An 8096-nucleotide genomic window follows, 5' to 3' on the forward strand; every position below is an offset into this window, starting at 1 on the left:
GAAAGGGTTGGAGGAGGAGGTGGAGAATAAGGAGAAATTCTAGAAAGTTGCCTACACAAAAAAGGAACAAGCCAGCAGATACAAAGGTACAGAACATCTTTTAAAGCTAATGCTGCATCTGCTAGTTCTGTCTATAGTTGCTTCCTTAACTACATTCAGATCTGTGCTTTCTATAAAATGCACATAAATTCTGCAATACTTGGAAAGACTGATCTTATGAGAGTAATTGTGAGACTGGCCTGGTTGTCTATAATTGGTTGGCACTTAGTATTGGCACTGATTTCCATATTCCCAAGGTTTACAGGGTAACCAGGATCTTGTGGGAGAACCCAGCACTGCTGACCACTGTGGCCTTTACTCAGGTCTCAGTCTGCTCCTTTTCATGCCTTCTTTTCTCCTAAAGATCCCAGGGATTTAGCCTGGTTCTTCTCTTCTTTGGAAGATTCCTTCTCTGTAATGAAATGAATGGTACAGACAGAAAGTGTAATTGCCCTCTGTCTCTCTACTTTAATAGCTCCTCTGAGTTTTTTAGTTTGTTTGTTTGTTTTTTCATTTGTCTGGTTTTTGTTTTGTTTTGAACCATGAATCATTTTTAAAATGAGAATATGTTATAGAACTCCAACAGAAATTTGTGGAGTATAATGTTACAAGGGGTATAGAAGGCACTGCAAACAAATTGTTTAAAGACATAAGCACAATTTCATTGTTTTAAAATATCATGTAAGTGTATCACAGAATAACCACAAACTCAATAATAAGCAATATTAAAATAAAACAACAAAAGCATTTTCAAATCAGTAGAAGCCAAAGTTCTCACATTATTTATTTGGCCATACATGGTGGACTTCCCCATCCTTACCTCTACCCCGGCCACCCTCTGAATCTCCACCTTGAATGCTCCCCTGCCCCAATATTGACAGGGCAAGCTCCCCCATTTCCTTCAGGACTCAATTGGCCCCTTCTTTGTGAGAAAGTGAAAAATGGCCTGCTGGTAGTTAAACTATTAAGAGGGAATGCAATAGAGAGCCCAGAAATAAACCCACGCACCTATGGCCAATTAATCTATGACAAAGGAAGCAAAAATATACAATGGAGAAACGACACTTCAACAAGTGGTGCTGGGAAAACTGGACAGCTATATGCAAAACAACGAGATTAGAACATTTCCTCACACCATATACAAAATAAACTCAAAATGGATTGAAGACCTAAATGTAAGACGTGAAACCATAAAACTCCTAGAAGAGAACATAGGCAGAACATTCTGTGACATAAATCATAGTAATATATACATATATTTTTAGATCTGTCTCCAAAGGCAAAGGAAACAAAAGCAAAAAAATGGGGTGGAACCTCGTTAAACTTAAAAGCTTTTGCACAGCAAAGGACATCACTGACAAAATAAAAAGACAACCTATGGAATGGGGAAAAATATTTACAAATGATATGACTGACAAGGTTTTGTTGCCTTTCTCCTGAAAACCTTCCAATGGCTTCTTATCTTGGTCAGAAGAAATAGCAGAGTCGTTACAGTTGGCCCCCGAGGCATCTCTAGGACTTCATGTTTTACCACTCTCCATCACGGCATTCTGTTCTAGCCAGGCTGACCGAATTTCGCTTACTAGAACCTACTAAGAATATTCCTGCCTCAGGACCTTTGCATTTGCTATTCTCTCATCTCAGAATACTCCTTCCCCAGTATCCACATGGCTCTGAGTCACCTCCTTTTTGTTTGTGCTCCAGTGTCACTTCATCAGAATCCTTTCCTGATTACCTTGTACATAACATAGCACCCACCTTCATTATCCCTTTACTTTTTATTGCTCTTCATAGCACTTTCCATTACCTCATTTTTTAATTTATTCATGGTGTTTCTTCCCATTAGAATGTAAGCAGGAGAAGAGGGCTCCTGTTTGACTACTATACCCCTAGTGTCTTAATAATGCTAGGCATTTTAGCAATTAAAAATAAAATGTTCAGCAAGATTGCTTTGCAGCAGGCACACCGCTAAGGGCTTTATACGTAGCATATAATTTCTTTTCATCTGTAGAGCCCATGTTTTCCGTGCTAGGCGCAGAGAGTGGCGGCCCTGCAAGAGCCCCTGGGGCAGAGCCAGGGGCAGCCGCTAGGAGACCGGGCGGGTGCGGCCTGCAGGTGGAGCTGGTAATCGACTCCGCCGGGGAGGAGGCCGCCTGGCGCCGCACCTCTTGGTCCGTGGCGCATGCTCCGCTTCAGCGGAGGACCCTCTCAGAAGCGGCGGCGGCGCTAGGCCTGGGCGGTGTCTCCGCGGCACTTCCCGGCGGCCGGCTGCTCTGATTGGGGGCGCTGGTAGCCGGAGGCGCGAGCGGGCCCTGGCGTCCAGCCGTCTCCGCCCCCTCCAGGTCTCAGCCGGGGACCCAGCCCCGCGAGCTGGCACTGCGGCTGTAGACAGCGGCCTGGGAGGATTGCTCCAGGTGAGTGCCGGCCCCGTTGCGCTGCCAGGTGCGGGTGCCGCAGCTTCGGCTTCCCCCCACGGGCTCTGAGGCCAGGGCCCCGCACCGCTTCCGAGGCTCATTCCCGCCGGCCCTGAGCCTCTGCACGCCGTCAGGACCCTCTGCGCTGGTCCCCGGCGCGTCTTACCTGGAGCACCTGCGGGTGCCTCTAATGCAGGCGGCCGCCCGAGGCATCTCGCTGTGACCCAGGAATTGAGGGCTGTCTTGAATTTGCCTGCCCTTTCCCAGGTGCCCTCGGGCTTCCTGGGCAGGCGCGGTCGCCCCTGGGCTGCAGCGACACCCAGGATTTCTGATTCCCAGCTTCCCATCACCTCCTTCCTCCTTGTCCTTTACTCCCATTAAGTCCCCCAGGCAGCCTGCAGACCACTCTAACTTTTTAGTCAAGGTGTGGTCGAGAACGGTTTGACATCGGTCCTGGTGAATATCTTGGCGATCCTATTTAACCAGTTGACATGTTGCTTCCAGTACTTAACTTGGGTGAGGCTGAGTTTCCTGGAAAAAGGACTTAACGGTACTGCAGAGTTGGCGAGGCGTAATTAACCTAGTAGGTCGGAAGCGCTGCCTGCGGAAGTCTGGAGCATAGCAGGAGCTTAAATGGGAGCGGAAATTATTAGTGGTGGTGTTATTATTAGAAAGCTGAATGACAAGCTGCTTTGGAGCTCTTCTTCAGCCACTGAACTCTGGACCGCCCCAATCCCATTTTTCAAAATCTGTCTTGTGCATCTACACTTTGCTAGGTCCTGGGGGTTCAGAGTTGACTCAGATGCTGGCTCTGCCCTTGGGCTGGGGTAAAATGAAGACAGACAAGTACTTAATTGGATTGTTACAGTATAAAAAGGATTGAGCTAAATAAAAGTTGCTGAGAGAGCCCAGCAAAGCACATTGCATGCATCCTGGAGGAGGCCTTTTCTCTTCTGAACTTCTCAATCCTCATCCTTATGACAATTACTGGACTAGTAGGTTGAAAAACTTACTAGTGTTTTGTTGGAAGGAAAAATCAACTGGGTGACATTTCCAGTTGAGTGGCTTCAGCTGTTATCTTCCTGGAGCTTCCATTGTGGACAGCTGGTCCAGGTTGTGGAGGATAGGCCTGAGTGGAAACGCAGGTACTGCCAGAGGCTTCACTGTTTGAAATTGTGGTTACAGACTTTCACTTTTCCTTTCAATATACTCCTTATTCCCGAGGAATAATGGGCTTTTGGAAGGTTATATTTATGATAAAAGGTAGCCTGGAACTGTACAGCCCTTCCCAACCACTGTAGAGAAATACAAACTTGTGAGTAAGCACAGTGGGCTTGCTTTGCCAGTAGAGTCTCAAGATAACATCCCCTCCTGTCTAGAAGTTCCAGGTTCACCACTGCTGGGAGAAATCACTGTAGCACCATCAAGAGGTGCATCGACAGAAGGGAGTCAGTTCACTTTTGCAATCTTCTGAGAACCAATTTCTTAAGACTTGTGGAATACTCAGTTTAAGCCCAAGTCTTAAAAACAGCTGTATTGTATTACTGACGTACAATAGCAGGGCATATTTAGAATGTACAATTTTATGTTTTGATATGTATACACATGTGAAACTGTGATACGCTCAATATCATTAACCTGTTCATCACCCCCCAAAGATTTCCCTTTGCAATGCTTAGCTCCTGGCCCTCGTCTCCCCAGGCAGCCATTGATCTGCTTTACGTCAATAGAGATAAGGTTGCATTTTCTAGAGTTTTATAGAAATGAAATCATACATATTTATTTATATGGTCTGGCTTCTTTTACTCACCATAATTGTTTTGAGATTCATCCATGTTATTTTATGTGCATTCCTTTTTATTGCTGAGTAGTATGTATATATCACAATATGTTGACCCATTCACCCATTAGGGGAATTTGGGTTTTTCCGGTGTTTGGCTGTTGCACATAGAGCTGTTACAAACATTTTTATGCAAGTCTTTGTATGGGTATACACTCATGCATCTTTTTGAATGATTATATCTATTTTAAAAAACGTGGGAGGCCTGGGCTGTTGTCCCAGCTTTGCCTCTAACCATCTGGGTGTCCTTGGAAGAGTCACTTCATTTTGCCTTTAACATCCATCCTCAAGGTCTTTGCTACACTGTGATTTTGTGCCATCACTGCCAGAAACTAGATGGTCTTTGTTGATGGCTGGAGGGTCTCAGAAGCAAAGAGGGGTGGTCTCCTTTCCCTCTATTTCTCTTGCAAACTCTCTTTTCTTTCATGACACTTTTTCCCTTGGGTGTAATTTTATGCAGGAAGGGAAGTGAATAGCTAGTGGGAGCAAGAGCTCATATCGCTGAACTTAAAAGTGTTTAAATTGCAACTAGGAAAAGGTGGGAGGTTAACAGGCTCCGGAATTTGGGGGATCTTCCTTTTTCTCAACCTATTCTCTTCTGAGTCCTCCTTTCTGCTATTTCTCTGGGAACATTATGTTTAACCACCTGGTGAGGAGGTGAGTGGGTGTTCTGGGCTCCAAATGTCACATATGAACTGGGAGTGGCAGGTGGGAGGTTTCCCAGTAAAAATGAATTCCTCAATTTTTGCTTCGAGGTATGGCTTGAGTCATTTGTTCTATATTTGCCCTTTACCTAACTTTTACCTGACCTAAACCTGGTTCAGAACTTTGTATGGGAGCATTATTTACCAACATAATTTTGTGTAGTAAAACCTTGTGTAGACAAGTAACAACAGACTGTTTTATACAGAATGAAAATGTGGCTCTGGTGTTTGGTGGTCTGTTTGGTCCTTGGGACCCTGCATTCCGAGGTATCCAGAGGGAAGCTGGCACCTGTGGATCCTGAAACAAATATGAATGTGGTAAGTTTCTCAAAGTCATCTGTTTTTTAAAAACGCATCTGTGATCAATGTTAATTATTTTCTGAAATCCAGTTATGTCGCTACACGAAGCCACGAACTCTATTCTCTTTATATCTCATTATGTTTTTCCTGTTCTCCGAATCTTAGATTCAGCTAGCTGGACTTTACCTAAAAGGTAATGTGTATTTTACAAGCCTCATTTGCTGTTAAAACATATACTTCTTAGTAAGATAAGTGATATTTTTTATACATTCATTTCATTTTTAAGTCTCACTGAATTTGTTTAAACAACAATAAAAAAAGTGTCAAAACTTTGGAAGAATGTTAATACTCAATGTGCTGAACAAGGACAGATTACCAATGTCTATAGTTCAATACAAAAATCAAAGTATCTGAAAAAAATTTATTAGAAGAAATAAGCAAAAATAATCCCTTGAGTAACGAAAACATTTCAAAGTTATTAATCTTACATAAACAATTAAATCTGGAGATACCTTATTTAGGCATAAAATATCAGGAAAGTACATGTTGCTACAGAAAACAGCAGTTTTAAAACAGATGATGCATGGGGCTTCCCTGGTGGTGCAGTGGTTGAGAGTCCGCCTGCCGATGCAGGGGACATGGGTTCGTGCCCCCGTCCGGACAGATCCCACATGCCATGGAGCGGCTAGGCCCGTGAGCCATGACCTCTGAGCCTGCGGGTCTGGAGCCTGTGCTCCAGAACAGGAGAGGCCACAACAGTGAGAGGCCCGCATACTGCAAAAAAAACAAACAAAAAAAAACAGATGATGCAGTGATGCAACTGAAGAATCAGGCAACTTTGGAGATGGAGATAAATTTATAGAAAGCCAAGAGAGTATGACCTGATATCAGGGTCTTAAGGTTACATTTTATTTCTTGTCCCAAATCTTTTCTTTTTAAATTTTTTTAAATTAAAAGCATTTTTATTTTTAAAACTTTTTCTGTAAGAATAATAAACTTAAATCCTTTCAAGTGTTTGTGGTAGAGAGAATAATTGAGTACTTATTTACATTAAGTCTTCTGGATAATTGAGTTATGCATATGCCACTGAGCTCCCAATTAACAATTGCCCCATGGATTAACTGGTACAAACTGCTATGTATAAAATAAATAAACGAGGATAAGTTGTACAACACAGGGAATGTAGCCAATATTTTATAATAACAATAAATGGAATTTTTTTTTTTTTTTTTGCGGTAAGTGGGCCTCTCACTGTTGTGGCCTCTCCCATGGCGGAGCACAGGCTCCGGACACGCAGGCTCAGCGGCCATGGCTCACGGGCCCAGCCACTCCGCGGCATGTGGGATCTTCCCAGACCGGGTCACAAACCCATGTCCCCTGCATCGGCAGGCGAACTCTCAACCACTGCGCCACCAGGGAAGCCCCTGTAAATGGAATTTAACCTTTAAAAATTGTGAATCACTGCGTTGCACACCTGAAACTTATATAATATTGTACATCAACTATACCTCAGTTTTAAAAAAAAGAAAACAAAAAACAATTGCCCCATGGATCTTTCCTTATGGAGTAGTGAATTTGATCATAATTCCTTACTTTTCCTCTTTTCCCTCCAGTTTTATTGAGATATAATTGACATATAACATTGTATTAGTTTAAGGTGTACAACATAATGATTGTAAAATGATTATTGTAAAATGATTACCACATTTTATTTATTTATTTATTTAACATCTTTATTGGAGTATAATTGCTTTACAATGGTGTGTTCGTTTCTGCTTTATAACAAAGTGAATCAGCTATACATATACATCTATCCCCATATCTCCTCCCTCTTGTGTCTCCCTACCACCCTCCCTATCCCACCCCTATTTACAATAGCCAGGACATGGAAGCAACCTAAGCATCCATCGACAGATGAATGCATAAAGAAGATGTGGCATATATATGCAATGGAATATTACTCAGCCATAAGAAGAAATGAAACTGAGTTATTTGTAGTGAGGTGGATGGACCTAGAGTCTGTCATACAGAGTGAAGTTAAGTCAGAAAGAGAAGAACAAATAGCGTATGCTACCACAATCATTTTATCTTTTCTTGTTCAACTCTAGCTTGACATTCTAGTGTAGTTTTATTGGTCCATTGGTTAAAAACAGATTAATACTTTTTATGCTTAATTTCCCAGGATGGGGTCTCTTAAAACAAGGAAAATGGTAGATTACAGTATTACCTGGCATATTTAGAAAAGAAAGAAAGAAGTGTTTATTTGTACCTGGGAGCCAGGATGGAAACAAAGAAGCCCAAAGCTATGGTAAAATAAGACACACTTGGTGTAGAACATGTTAAAATGGTTTAGCTGAACATCTATGAGTAGAACACAGAGGTAAAACAAGTGGAGGATTTACTTTTACAATGGGATGTTGGCTACTAGGTTGAGCAGACTGAAATTTCGGTAACAATTCATTTCTAAAGTAAAACCTGGAGAATGTCATTGACACTTTGTCTTCTTCTAAGCTCCGCAGAGTGAAATTATCTCTCACTGGGGATTCCCTAGCGAGGAACACCTAGTTGTGACAGAACGTGGATATATTCTTTGCCTTAACCGAATCCCCCACGGGAGGAAGAACCATTCTGACAGAGGTATGGCTGTCTTCTGTGGTGAGAAAGGAAAGCTCTGAAAATTTAACAGCATTGCTGGAGTTTGGCTCTTTTTTTATATCAGTAACCAAGTTCAGATTTAACTTGAAAACACTGAAATGGGATTATTTTTTAGACCAAAGTACTCAACACGTTACATTTATG

General features: G+C 42.4%; 1 long non-coding RNA gene across 1 annotated transcript; it reads left to right on the plus strand.

Annotated features, from left to right (window-relative positions):
• Window positions 1-800: 800 nt before the first annotated feature.
• LOC308625639 lies at window positions 801-8096 on the plus strand. The gene is made up of 3 exons (XR_014017127.1): window positions 801-2453; window positions 5204-5315; window positions 7817-8096. It is a non-coding gene; the product is annotated as an uncharacterized lncRNA (long non-coding RNA).

The sequence above is a fragment of the Mesoplodon bidens genome, assembly GCF_964165515.1.
Source record: "Mesoplodon bidens genome assembly, chromosome: 1".
NCBI classification, from domain to species: Eukaryota; Metazoa; Chordata; class Mammalia; order Artiodactyla; family Ziphiidae; genus Mesoplodon; species Mesoplodon bidens.